The sequence below is a fragment of the Idiotropiscis lumnitzeri genome, chromosome 5, assembly GCF_059441095.1.
Source record: "Idiotropiscis lumnitzeri isolate Australia: NSW breed Sydney's pygmy pipehorse chromosome 5, RoL_Ilum_1.0, whole genome shotgun sequence".
NCBI classification, from domain to species: Eukaryota; Metazoa; Chordata; class Actinopteri; order Syngnathiformes; family Syngnathidae; genus Idiotropiscis; species Idiotropiscis lumnitzeri.
Genome location: NC_142395.1, coordinates 11,271,235 through 11,286,256, shown reverse-complemented (window position 1 = coordinate 11,286,256; position 15,022 = coordinate 11,271,235).

Here is a 15,022-nt window from a genome sequence, read left to right as displayed (position 1 = left end):
AAAATACGCTTGGCCAAGTTTACGTCACACTTGGTCTTGAAAGTGAAGAATGTTTTTAACAATCCACAAAAACACATTCCATCAATGCCAATGTTCTCAAGCACAGACTACACAATATGGCAATGTGGTATGATGTGTTTTTATTCATCCATTTGAACACTGCTTTTATCGTGTGGTTAAATTAACCTAAACAAGAGTGAAATTGACTCTAAATTTGCATTATATTATCATTCAACATTTTTTATTTTGCTTTGAAGCATGCAAACAAGTATGTCAGCTGTTATTAATCAGATATGAATTAAGATTCACAATTCTTGATGCATACATCTTTTTATGTCTGACTCAAATGTTCCCAGTCTCCCCCGAAAAAAAACAAAAACAAAAAAAAAAAACACGAAATTTCCCTTGTTCACTTTCACTCTTCTATATCCGTCAATGGCAGTTAATGAGTTAAAATACAGGCAAGGTCCTACAAAATATTTTTTTAGACTTAATTGTGCTTGTTCTCTACAACAATCAAACAAAGTAATACAACTGCTATGGCTTTGTCAAAACAACTAGTATTTTTCATTTGTTAAGGTTTGAACTTGAAATTCATTGTATATGACATGCAATTCAAAATACATATGAGATGTTTTGGCAATACGTGGCTACATTCCATGTGACATCTTACCTCCAGGTGATGGAAACATTGAGTAAGTAATGCATTTTATCTTTTAATATGTCCCACGCAGTTGTCATCTTCGTGAATGAAATACGATAAATCCACCACACACGTCCATGGAAATGAGATTGTGTCTACCAAATCCACCAAAATCAAGCTACACCACCTCCGTCACTAGAAGGACATGCTTTTATATGCCGAGCAAATGGGCGTGTGTCTACGAAAATAGGGCCCCAAGTCAAAGGCGATGAATATGACATGAGGTTACAGTTTAGGCCGTTTGTTTCCAACATGGGTTATCTCAAAAGCAAATGGAAAAGAAAAACACTTTCACCATTGGTAACTGTTGTTCTCAGACATAATTGTATCAGTGCGTTTAGCGCAGAAGAAAGTGCTATACTCGGGGTTTCCTCCCTGATGCTATCATTTGCTCAATGTGACAATAACAAACTCGGCTTCAATTGACGAAGGCCTGTTGCCTTGGTTCTGCCGGTTGCAGCTGTTTCTCCCCATTAGTTTACTACAAGTGGTCCAGAAGCACTTCGTCCCTCTTCATCAATTTGTCAAGTGTGGTGACTAGCTGACCAGAATGTTCATTCAACTCCTTGAATTCATGCCATGAGTGGTGGTGTTAGAATTTGCAAATTCCAACTGGAGAGCCCAATCTGAGATTCAAACTGCAAAGCAAATTCAAACTTTAAGCACTGCATTTCATAATGTCACTCAAAAATTACTTTAAAATAAGTCAATACTATGATGATGATGTCAAAACTCTGCATCAGATAGCAGTTGGAGAGGCTGGTTCCTTATCGCAAGCATTCATTATTCACTTAACAATTTGTGTTCTAGTAAATTATCATCGTACCCTTGCCATCCATAATGAAGATACAATTATTTCTGTTAAGTGCACATTATCTATGTATTATTTTGTTTATTACCTAAAGAGGAGAGTATGTAAAACTGCAGAGCAACATACGGTTTGCATTTCGTGAAATGTGGACCATTGTAGTTTAAATTTATTACAGTCAGTTCCCTATAATGTCAATAACAATTACTTGTTTATAAATATTATTAAATAAAGAAACACTAAAAAATCTCTGATACTTTACAAAATCCTTCAGTTTTCTTTTTAGATATATGCCCGTAAGAATTGAGGCAAAAAAAGTTGAGAATACAAATGCATCATCTGCTAAACAGGTTGTGACACATGATTCACATGAGTTAGCCATTGTTTGGCTTTTTTGTTTTGTTTTTTTACGATTTTTTACAAGCGGTCCTCACAGACAAGTCCAGAGGTGAAGAAATACAACAAAGTTAACTAAGAACATGAATTTGTATTACTGCAGTGAATATTATCTGCTCTCAGGCACCTCCCATAAAGCATCGGAGAAGCATATGCTGTTCGTATCGTGATGCATATCATTGTCATGTGTGCATGATACTTGCATGTTGTGATGCAAAACACATAAGACATTGACTTTTGAATTCTTGGATTTATCAAGAGCCGAGAATGAAAATGCACGTCATTTGTATTTAGAAACACTTTTTGGATGCTGCAAGCATACTAGTTGCATTACTTTGCGTCTGGCGTCAGTCCAAAGGCAGATTTTTCAAGGTTCTGCAAAAAAGCAAATAGCTTTCACCAAGAAGCCCCATGAATAATAAATATTTTTAAAATAGATGTTTTCATTGGCATCATTAAGTATAATCAATACATACCAAACAAGTATAGACATTTTAAAACGAATTTCGGTGTTTATTGCTAAACACCTCAGGAAATGCAATTACCATTTACCAAAAATCCCCGTGTTGAATGTTTGACCATTTTGAAAGTGTTAATTTTACTCCGAAGAGTTTGGACCGATATAAACCCGCAAAATTGTTCATATTAACTCCGTGGGAGTTCTAGCTGTTGCCAGAATACTTTGATTCCTCCAAATGCCAATCGAAATCTCAGCAGGAAGTGAACATGGGGTTCTATTAACATTTTAATTAGATGATAACATTTGAATTAGTTATTTCTGATTGAATTTGATCATTTTTCTACAACTCTCACTTGCAGCTTGTTGTGCAGTGTTTTATGAAGTAGAGTTTTTGAAAATTAGCACATGACACAACCAAAACCCTAGAAAAAAATAAAGGCATTTATAGTTGTTTAAAAAGCCAAATGTAAACGCAAAATTATAATGTTTCCGAATTAAAAGGCTAACAGTTCCATGAGAGCCACTCTTTCTTCAGCAGATTTTAAAATGAAATTTCAAACAGTTCTGAGCATCAGGAAATCATATTTATCTTGTGTGTCACATTGTTGAAGAAGATCTACATTTATCAGAATAACTGAGCACAGAAACAATGCCGCGTGTCAGTCTGGAATAATTGCAATATAAAAAGCAACCTGAAGATGGTGGTAAAAATCCACTACTGAATTCCATGCTACCTTGGTAATCCCTTCCAAAGTGAACTGTTTAGTTTGTATTTTTGGAATATTTTATACTTACATTCTTGAGTGCGGCTATTCTGGACCTGAATCTACATACACAAAGCAGTCTAATTTACATATGACCAAATAGGAAAATGTCGTAAATTAGAAAGACAAATCTGTGTATATGAGCACTTCACATCACCTAAAAAAAATAAAAAAGAAAAAAAATCATCCACCTGTCACATGAGACTTCAAGAAAAGTATGCAGGCAATTCCCATATAAAATATTGCAACAAATACCGCAAATTTACTTTGTAGAAGGAATGTGCAGTCATGATGCCAACTGCAGGAATAACCGCCAGAGCTGTGAAGTGAATATTGATTTAACCATCAACAACCTCTGCCAACATTGTGTCAGAGAATTTGGCAGTATATCTAACAAGGTTTTCAACCATAGATCCCGTGTAACCACGTCAGCCAAGTGAGGTGGCTTTAGCCGCGAGATATCAACAGTCAAAACTGGTGGTGAAACAATTTTTTTCAGTCAGAAGAAGAAGTATAAAAAACAGCCAGAATCAGTTTTAAAGGTAGCTCTGATGGCAGGTTGTCAGTCATCGCCGGGTCTTGACTGTCTGAACGGCAGGTTGCAATTTGAAGAAGTAATTCACAGACAAATCCTGAGTAATGATTTATTATGCACAGAGAAGAAAGCAGAAATCGTTGCCTTGGCTGGTGGTGTGCTCATGATAATGTAAGAAGCGGCCCACACTGCTTGTAGGTTTATGGAAATGAGCCACGGAAAACAAACACACTTCCATGTTATTGATGCAGTTGGAATGCACAGTGATGTCGTCGTGGGACCGTAGGCCTATTGCCCTGCCATTCAATTCATTGTCTCATCCATTGTCACACCAAACTTGACGCTGAAAAGAAAAAACAGTTCTTTCATGACCTGCATACCAACCACGTTACCCACTGAACATGTTAAAATCATTTCAATTGTTGAGTGCGACACCACTTCTCCAATGTGCTATGTTACGTTGAATATTACCACAGGACATAGTCAATACTGCTTCCTGATTCAGGCAGTTGGTAATCATATAATATAGCCAAATAGCCAAATTTTCAGCATTTTTACGCCCATAAATGAAAGAAAATCAGGTTTCACGATGCTCAAGCACGTTGCACACGTGCGCAACGAAAGCTAGCGGACGACTGGGGGCCTTTCAGTGTATGACGTTAGCCAAAGGCTAACGACTTGAAGCTAACCCCGCTAGCCTTACTAGATTCATATCAACAGCTGCGGAAGCACAGAATCACTGCAAGTAAAAAAGGCCCTATTATTATGTGGAATAATGTGCAGACAACAACTGTGTGCTCATGACAACTTTGGTCTACATAGACTAACATACGGCATCACATTTAACGTCATGTGTTGTTACTGTTGTAACTTTGTGATATACTGCATGTTGGAAGGGCTTCTTGACTAACCCTAATCTAAAACCTCTTTAAAAACAACCACAACACTTTGTGAGTTAGCATGGTTCCCACTTCAACAGGTTAGGAAACAAACTCAGCCGGGACGCCAACCTCCGCTCTTATCTTGCTATGCTCGTCACGTCTTGTAACTCCTGGTATCCACAAACCGAGAAAGATTAACTTGTTATTCATTGCTTCACATTTACTTATCTTACATTTAATATGAGCCAAGTCATGAAGACCAACAAATTCAGCCATCTCCACCGTGCAACCCAGTCCGAGCTCATCTGTGAATTTGCCTTTTGTGACGACAAGAGTCTGACAAAAGTTTAGATAAGCTTTGCGACACTAAGGATGTAACTAGCATTTAAAATGTATAAATTAGGCTTAAATGCCCATCTCTGCTGACTAAATTTCAATATGATTGACACTTTTGAATCTGGCATGAATATTTGCGCACCATTGATGTGCTCCTTTGCACGTAATAATGACCTCGTCTGAAGAATCCATTTATTTTCCCCATTGGCTGTCCTTCAAAAGAGAATGAAGACGTTGCAAAAATCACACAGTGAGCAGGCGTAGGACAGTCAGTTTATATCATATCAAAGCGCCCACGCTGCTGTAATTCCAGTTTAGGGGGGGGCGACAGAAGGTACACACTGCATCTTTAAACAACCAAGTGAATCTTTACTTACAGTATCTCTTCCTGAAATTGTGTCTGAGAGCAAGATATTATAAATTCCATCCCAGTATTAACAAACAGTAGGCCTAATGTACATAATATTCATCCCTCGCACTGAGTGTCTCAGCAGCATTGACGTTCCAGAGTAAATTAACCTCCTTGACGTGACAGTTAGAGTGTTTTAGCTTCTGATAATGATATTATGATGACGTTTTGTTAAGTTATGGCCATGCGTCTGGTGGGCATTTGTGTCAGCTGTCATGGGGCACATCGCTACATTAATTGACAAGTGTTTGGGTGATAAAATACTGCATTTATGAATGACAATACAATGGGATCTCGTTGAGTGTGTGTGCGTGTGTGTGTGTGTGTGTGGCACAGGGCGTTGCTTAAATTAGACCGTGCTTGCTTTATGCAAGGTGAGCTGCATTAAGTGTTGTTTGATTTAGCGATTATCCTTAGATGACAGAGTTAGCTGCTGAAATGCAGCATTTACTGAATTGCTCTATTGAAGAAGACACCTTTTAAGCGACTTTGGATTTTTTTTTTTAAACGGGAAAATCAAATGCAAATGTCTCCTTTTACTATGAATACATGCCGCCAGGTGATATAGGGTTGTAGATGTGCATAATTAGTATCTCAATCAGTAGAAGAATTGCTGCAGGCTTTGAAAATAGTGCACCTTAAAAAGTGATTATTTTTAGAAAAATAAAATAAAATGTAGCAGCAGTTGTATTGGCAGTAAGTGAAGTGTAGATGTCTTCCCTTGTGCTAGTCTGAAAGGGAGTAATACCTCAGAACACTTACTTACGGGGAACCTGGTGGACAGGTCAAATTGGGCCTTGACACCCATTTTTTTCTGTTTCTGGTAAATGTGAAAGATCCACTTTTGTCTTCTGGAGAACACCATTAATTTTCTCTGTCTTCCACTCACTCATCTTTATCTGGTTTTCTTCATCTCTCGCTCACTCACGGTCTCTGTCCTTGTTTACTGGCCACTTCTCTCCAGCTCATCTCTGTTCGTCATTTGAATCTGAACTCTGCAGAAAACAAAACTCTGGACCGACAGACAGTAAAACGGCGGTTATCCCACAAACCGCTCTCATTACCATAACCCAGTAAATGAAAATTGTTGATGTCCGAAAATATCCCTTACACACTGATCAGCAAAAACTGCAAAAAATGATGCAATATGCATACAGCATCCCGTCATCTTTTTAATAACATTCGTCAGCGTATATGAGACGTAAGAATGGGGTATTTCGTCAGCAATATGACGCAACTGAATGCAGGAGTGGTGCAGTAAATGCACAACGCTGAAGAGGCAGTATAAATACAGATGCTTAAACAGAATGATTTTCGTTTTTTGCGTACCCTGACTGAAAACTTATCATACTTCCTCAGTTTTCACAGACTGCCACACAACATTTACTTGCAAGTGTTAACACTCGTTTTCAACACCTTTGACTTTGACACCCATTTTCAACACTGAGCATGTTTAGGCATCAAAACACTGTGATCATGCAATCCAAATGAGAAGAAAAAAAATGTTGATGCTTTTCCTGGAAATAACACAGCTTTAAGAAGACCTGTACGCAGTGTTATGGAGTACCAATTCTCAATTTTACTGGGACTTTTTACAGTGTAAAAATATGAATTTTGGGATCTCAATTTCATCTCAGCGACAGTTTATTTGCCGCGTGCGTCATCATTTAGACATGTCAAAAAAGCTGCAAGCATACTCAGCGTAACACACAGCCAACGCAAAGACTAACTTGAAAATAAAAGGGTACCAAATAATCCATCTACGTCAATGCAGGCTGTTATTTTGAAATTGGCCGGCGAGCACCTTGACTCGTCTTTTTGATGTTTCGGCTTGCCTTATCACAGTTTTCATTGCTATTGCATCGTTACTGGTTGAAAACAGTTGAACCCATGTTAGTGTGGCTGCAAAAGGGCCCAAAGAGAACCCGGACTGTTGATTAAGTGGATGACAATGACACACTTATGTTAGTCACAGTCATGTTCAGTCCTTCTGATTGACTTGTTACAGTAATTACACAGAACAAGAATGGTCGGACTGCTGTTCAAAGGACCAAATAAGTTATTGAGTCATTTATTTATGAATTAATAAACTCAATGATCTGCTCTTACCCAAAGCCTTATTTACCTGCCAACAGTCGAATAATGGGACAACCAGCAATTATTTTTTTCCACATAAAGCACAGGGCTGCTGTTAATCCACTCAATTTGCTTAACCATGCCTTATGCTGTGCAAAATCTTGGAAATAATGTACAGTATTGTATAATTTTATCTTGAATGAAGAACAACATTGCTTGCTCTTACTTAAAGTCTAGGTGAAGAGGTAGGCTGATATTCTTTATAAAGGTATAATTTTGCTTCGTGGAAGCAGTTCCAGATCCACTCTCAGTCGTCCATAAGTCCAGTCAGATGTAGTAGTAATTTAAAACTATGTATGAATTGCAATAAAAATTTGAGAAAGGTCCATTCAAATGACAGAGTGTTAGGCCGAATATAGATGTCCTTTGGGGGATTGGCTGGGAGCCTGAAACACAATGGCGTGAACAAAGCTGGAGGACAATTACCATGCTTTTGCTTCGGCTGTGTTTGCACTTTGTTCCCAGCGGCCACGGCAGCCCCGTTTGCCCAAAACAAAGTACACCATGGGACCTTGGCTATTTTTCTCTGATTTCAAGTCTTTTTTTTCCGGTCTATCACAATATCCGTAATTTTCAGTGGTGTTAGAGGCTGTTGAGTCCTAGAGCCGCAAAGTCACACTACATTTTGGTTCCAAGGTTTACCAAGGATACCAAAATGTTCCTTCTTGGCTCGTCATCTTTTGTTGGGGTCTCTCACCATTTTCTGTCAAGACTTTCTCCGAATGAAACTTGGACGCCGGGCAGCTTTGGAATTTTGCGGCGGAAACTCCTGCCTGCTTCCAGAGTCGGCAACAGCATGAGGTGGGGATTAATCAGCACATTTGTTCAATACACATTTGATAGTGGTAGTTTTTTTTTTTTTTTTTTTGGATGAAGTAATTCACTTTTGGACCAAAACATGCAAAATGCTCAATTATTCTCTCTTTCTCTCTCTCTCGCTCTTGCTCTCACTCTCTTCCTGCATGCATAGACATGGCCTGACTTACAAAGTTGTAGGCGGCGAGCGTGAGATTCTGTGAATAAACATGCTTTCTGTCCAACTACGAAGCGCCTCCAAGTTGTGTTGTGCCCTATTACGTAATGTCAAATCATGATGCGTTCACCTCGTTTTAGTACGGTCGATTAGGTTTCTCATCCACGGTGACAGCGGTGGTATGGATAGCAATCATATCCGGTCACTTTTTGCCCATCCTATTGCCCCATGTTTTCAAACTACCATCCCATTTTATCAATCGTGGCCTGACACGGGGCTGCCAAAGTAATAGTGTAAACTTAGCCGTAATGCTTACTCTTGGCTGCTTTTTCTTTATTAAACACAAATCATTTGCCTGTGTTTCATAAAGGGAAGATGTCGTGCTTGTTGTGCTGTAGTCTTATTGGCAGTGTGGGTGTTGTGCCAGTTCACTGTGTTATAGATGTGGGTGTCTTGGCATCATGTCTCTTATTATGGGTGTCTCGTAACTGGTGTGGGTTGGACCATGATCCACTTGGCAGATACTGCATCTCCTACTGTAAATCCTACAGTGGTTAGAGTTGAGTTGCAATAATCTTCTAGAGTGGCAGGAGGTTCAGTTGGGGGGCAGAGGTTATCTCACTCCAACATACACAAACACACACGTACGCACATACACACACAAATTGCAAGTAAAGATTGGAAACGATCGTGAGTTTGCACTCCTGCAATCATTGGAAGACAATGTGTTGTTTTCAAAATCTAGTTCGTATGTCAGGGTGCAGGAAGAAAGCCTCACTTTATGCTAGTTCAGGTTATCACTTTTCGCAGCACCTTGCTACGCACCAAATAGCTAAAAAAATTCATAAATAAATGCAAATTGAACCAACTTGACAGTGCTGAACCAATAGCCTACGTTTATTCCTCTCTCCAAAAATTCTTTTTTTTCCAAAGCTCGCCCGAAGGGCCCCCCCGAGAGCTCTCTAAAATATCTCAGCACTTTTTTCCCACGTTTCTCTGACCATGCTCCTTACTAAAAGATCTCTCACTTTTTGTCAATCTTCATCCTTTTTTGATTTTTCGTTTGGTTTTGGATTCCCACCTGAAACATACGGCGGTGGATTATCAACGAGCTTGAGTTCTAGGTTCTTGATCCATCCAACACCACGTATGTGGAAGGTTATGCATGAAAATGCAGCTTTCGGGAGGATAAGCTGCTCCTCGCTTTCAGGTCAGGCGAGAACCACCCAGAGCGGTCCTGACAAAGCTCAAAGACAGAGCCACACTTTGTTCTTCTTTTCTTCGTCTGCAACCAAGTGAAATTCCCTTCCAACTACTCAACACGTGAGACTCCGCTGACAAGACCTAAGTGCCGACTTTGCAGCTCACCTGGGCTTCAGTTTGGTGCATACGTAATTGTAGTGAACGCAAGCAAACTTTGTGAATCTCATAAAGTCTGCCATTGTCACTTTAGTCATCATTACAACTTCTATTAGATGTCCCATTTCTTGCCATAGAATCTTGTAGTATGTTTTGTATGTTTCAGTATCTGTAATTAATAAACATTGTCCATATACAGAAGTCAAGCATGAATTGTATGTGTGTTTGAACCAAAGTGTTTGGTAAGAACTCCCAACATACTTTATCGTAGCTTCCTTCATATTTCAACTTTCAATTTAATGACATTTTTTTGTTAATTATCCCCTAAACAATCCAAAATGGTTTGACTTGATGCCCCTAGATGAGAGCTGGAGTAATGTTGGCATTTCTCCTGGTCACTAATAAATACACACACTCTTATTAGTGACGCCTATTAACGCTGCACAAAGGATGTGTCAATGGTCTGCGCAGCTTGGCGTTACATTCAGTCATATCTTATAAAAGGATGCAACCATTTACTTCCAGAAAGGAGATGGGGTCGGAGGGAGTCTATACAGACTATAAAGACAATATAAGGAACATTTAATATAAAATAGTTACTTTAGTAATTATAGATTCACAGGGGTGGCAAAAATTTGGGGGTGGAAACTGCCACCTTTTGCCACCCTGAAAAACCACCTATGGTACCAATACATCATTATCACAACTGACAACTGAGAACTGCCTAAAATATGAAGCCAGACTTCTCTTTCCTGTTTCCTCATGTTCTTACCACATCTCAGTTTTGAAATACACACAGATGCTGAAATTGAAATATCTGCAATGGCGTTGCCGGATATTGTCCCTTCTTGTACAGCCCCTCTGTAAACATATTGTGCATAATAGGATATGGAGATTGCACTACTTGCCATCTTATCTCCTTTCTATACATATTCATGGTGAGAAACAGAGAAGAGGAATGAATAGCATCTCCACGACTAACAATTCTCAGTGGGATTGTCAACTATGTTGACAGGCCAATATTTTGTCTATTTCCTAGAAACATGAAATCCTGACTTCCTCAGGCAACTGTCATTCAATATTGATGGCCTAGGGTATGTTATTGCAAAGTTGAGATATTGTCTTCTTGGACTTTGGTGGACAGACTATGAAAGGCACAATTGATGTCTTTGCTGTTGAATCTGTTGATTCTGAAATAAGGTGTATCATATTTACATACAAAATTGTTGGTGCCCATATGATAAAGAAAGTAACCACTGTAAGAATAGTCACTCAAACTGACAAGATTAGAATTTACCAAAACGCAAATTGACAAACTAAAAACTTTCTACGTCAATGTAATTTGGACAGTTGAGGTGAGAATTTTTCTTTGTATTGTCCAATAAACTGTTTATGGAGACTAAATCAAAGCGTTAGAGTTCACAGAGGCTCCATCTGAGCATTTGTAAACATAAGATCTCTACTGTCTCATGTCACGCTATCCTCCCCCTAAAAGCATGCGACTGGATACAATAGCGGAAGAAGTGATGCGTGCATCTTGTCAATCCCGATGGCCATAAATCTTAAAAATGATTATCAAGTCCTCAAAGAACGACCGTGCGTTTTGGCGTTTACACTGCAACACAGTGCAATAATTGCCAGTTCAGGTAGTAATCACAACTCAGTCAGCAAGCATCAACAGCCAACCAAGCACTATCGAGCAACATGTTTTTGTCATACATAGATTAAAACTGAGTGTGTGTGTCTGTAGTCTCAATCCTGAAATGCCCGATGTACCTATGACACATCTTCCAGGAGACCTCAGCCAAATGCATGTCCCATTTAGCGAGGCATATCTCCTGTCTTGCACGGTACGCAGCCGATTGTGACCTGCGGTATGGGACAAGACAGCACACGAATCCCACGACACCTGTCGGAGATGCAGTTGGATATTTCTTTTTCCTACGAGGAAAACACAGGGGGTTGTCATCCCTTTGCCATGTTGAATTATGGCATTCCTGTGGCCAAAGTGACGTGGAAGTTATTAGTCTATTCCAGTCTACTCATTTCTATTTGGCACGGCTAAAAATAATTTTGCAGCTAGTGTTGCAGTCATCACTTGCGCACCCCATCCCGGTGACATTTCTCTTTAGGCAACTGATTAGGATCTGTCGGAGGTAGAGCCATTGGTCTTGACAGTCCCTTTCTCATCGTTATATGGAAAGATGTGACGAACCGCATGCACTTGGGAAGGCATCTCATACTTTGTAGGAAGGTGCACACTGGACTTGCAGTGCATTTCTGGGTATACACATTCAGTAAGTGTCTGTCGTTTCTTTAGGATGACATGGGCAATGCTGAGAGGGGATATTTCTACAATCGTAATTGTTCTTGTCGAGTTTGAGGATATTGCATTTTGCATGCCTAGAGGCGCAGCTCTCCAAGCTCCTTCCTCCCAGCACGATAGAAAAAACAATTGTGAAAGTGCTCAAAAAGGGTAAACTCTTTTCTGTTTTTTTTTTGCTCTTGACATCAGGGGGCATGCCATCATTCCCTGGGGCTTTGTCGCTGACTAGAGAGTCGATGGCCTGACTTTCTCCAGCTCTCTGTCCGTTTTCAATGCTCAGCAATGATTGCGCTTGAGGCAGATTTCAATGATGCCAAGTCTGAAGCCCTTCTTCATCCCCCTCATACCTGATTCTGATGTTGCTACATGCTGTAGCACATTGTATGCTTTGGCAAACAATATATTTGGCTGGTATTTTTCTGTTGAGGTTCACCTTTTGCTTGTCCGACATTGCTAACCTTCCTCAGAGAGCTACAGTTCGCAGTTGAGAAAGACATTTCTCATCAACTAACACTGTGGCCACAAATTGTGAAATTCCTTCTTCAAATGTCTCATTTTTGCTGATCAACAGGAGTTTTGTAGGCGGCAATGATGAGCTCCAACAAGTGCCAATAACTGGACTCGGGGCATCTGCTGCAGGACACTCTGGTGCGACTTAATGGAGAAAAAAGTGCTCGTCATGCAGAGGTTGTTGAAGGAGTTCAAGTTAAGCCGTTGCCGTCTCCTATTATTTCATTTGCAGACGCAAAAATGATTATTCCAGCTGAGCAAGAAGTGACGGTCTGAACCAATTCAGGCAGTGAAGACTTTGTGCAAGAAAAGCTGTTCTGTATTGGGCAACTTCTTTATGGATGTCTCAATTTCTTCATAGAACTTATCCTTCATCTCAGCCGCAGACACTCCGTGCGGGTGTAAATTCTGATCGCATACACTGGGGGGGTAGGGGGTGAGGAGTTTATGAAACACAGATATATCATTCAAACCGTGCCATCCTTGGGTGGTTCAGTGAAAGACAACCGGGAGTTTTTCCACTCTGAAACCAACACAGTCAATGCTCCATGCACCCATTGAAGCAGCCAGACTGTAACAAGTAAGCAGTTTTATGGTCACAGTCTGCCCAGGTTAAGCGGGGCACTTGCTGACCTGGTCACCAATGAGCCCTCACACTTGTACCAACCTGTAGTGGCTGACCTTATGCAAATATGATTTGGGCTTACAACTTGTAATTGTGGCCTCCCCTTATAATTTCTGTCATTGAAAGAGTGGCACAAGAATGATCGCTCCATGGCAGTACTCTTGATTGATTTTAAATGTTTCATGTGTCATATTACCGCCATGTCGAGTATTGAGTATTCAGTATTCATTTTTAGCAGCATGCATAAAAATAAACCCAAAATGTTAAAAAAGTCCATTTTATAATAGTAACGTGTTGCATCGTTCTTTGGTTATTTACAAAGTTGACACAGTTTACAGGTGATGATTGTTGGGGGTGATATTATATACTGTAGAAAAATAATTGGCAGCATTTGTTTTCCACTGGCACAATTTAGTGAATTTTTATACATACAAACATAATTCATTGAAAACATCCATCCATCGATTTTCTAAGCCGCTTCTCCTCACTAGTGTGCTGGAGCCCATCCCAGCTGTCTTCGGGCAGTAGGCGGAGTACACCCTGAACTGGTTGCCAGCCAATCGCAGGGCACAGAGAGACGAACAACCATCCGCGCTCCCACACATACCTAGGGGCAATTTAGAGTGTCCAATCAACCTGCCATGCATGTTTTTGGAACGTGGGAGGAAATTGGAGTACCCGGAGGAAACACACGCAGGCAGGGGGAGAACATGCAAACTCCACACAGGAAGGCTGTTCAATCCTACAACCTCTGCACTGCGAGGCCATCGTGCTGACCAGTCTGCCACCGTGCGGCCTCCTCGCTGAAAACATGCCATACAAATGGAATTGACAGTTGAGGCTTGATTTAGTGTACGGGAATTTATGTTGGGCTGCAACTATTATTTCAAAAGCTGATTAAATGATTGTCAATTTATTTTAGCAATTCTAGCATCTTTGTTAGGTTATGTTCATAGATGATGAGTTTGTCGAGGGGAGAAAGTGTGGAACGTAGTCAGCAGGTCAAAGGTTCTTTCTGCGAGGAGTTTGCTCTTGGCTCTTGTTACTCCGACTTTGTCTCACGTTCCCGAAATATGCATGTTAGTTGAATTGAACATTATAATTTGCCTGTTGATGTACATGTGATGTGGTTCTTCGTGTATGGGTTTACATGTGTGTATTGATTTGACTCCAGAACACCCATGACCCTAAAGAGGAAAAGCAGTAGAAAATGAATAGTTTGATGAGTTTGTCCTATAGTAAACTTATGGAATACATAATACTGATGGTAACGCCTGAGAAAAATTGGATCCATCATTGAATTTAAATGAAGTGGTGCACAAAATATACAAACCAATTGATGCGACACGCCGGCTTAGCTTTGGGGATTTAGCTAAATGTAATCACACTTGATATCAGCAATTCATACTCATCCGCAATAATTATTCTTTACGATACTCAAGAGCTTGGCTCATTGGCAACAGCAAGAGTACATCTTACGCAATATACTATTGAGGAGATTCGGGGGTCTGTTAAGGACTCCCCCCACTGTAATCTGAGGCATACTGTGGTCCGGCCTCCTCATTATGGCTGGTCACCATGGGTTTCCATGCATGAACTTCTAATTAAACCAAATAAATTGGTGGAAATCTTTCATTATGAACAGTAGCCTCCTACGAGGACACAACAGACTGGAAATTCTATTAAATCTGTAATGGGAAAGATTTATCATGCCCATGGTGTATAGTATGTGACTTTCACCTTTTGCATGGACTGTTTAATATTCTGCATGTTTAACATGGTTTGTGGTTCGGCATTCTTC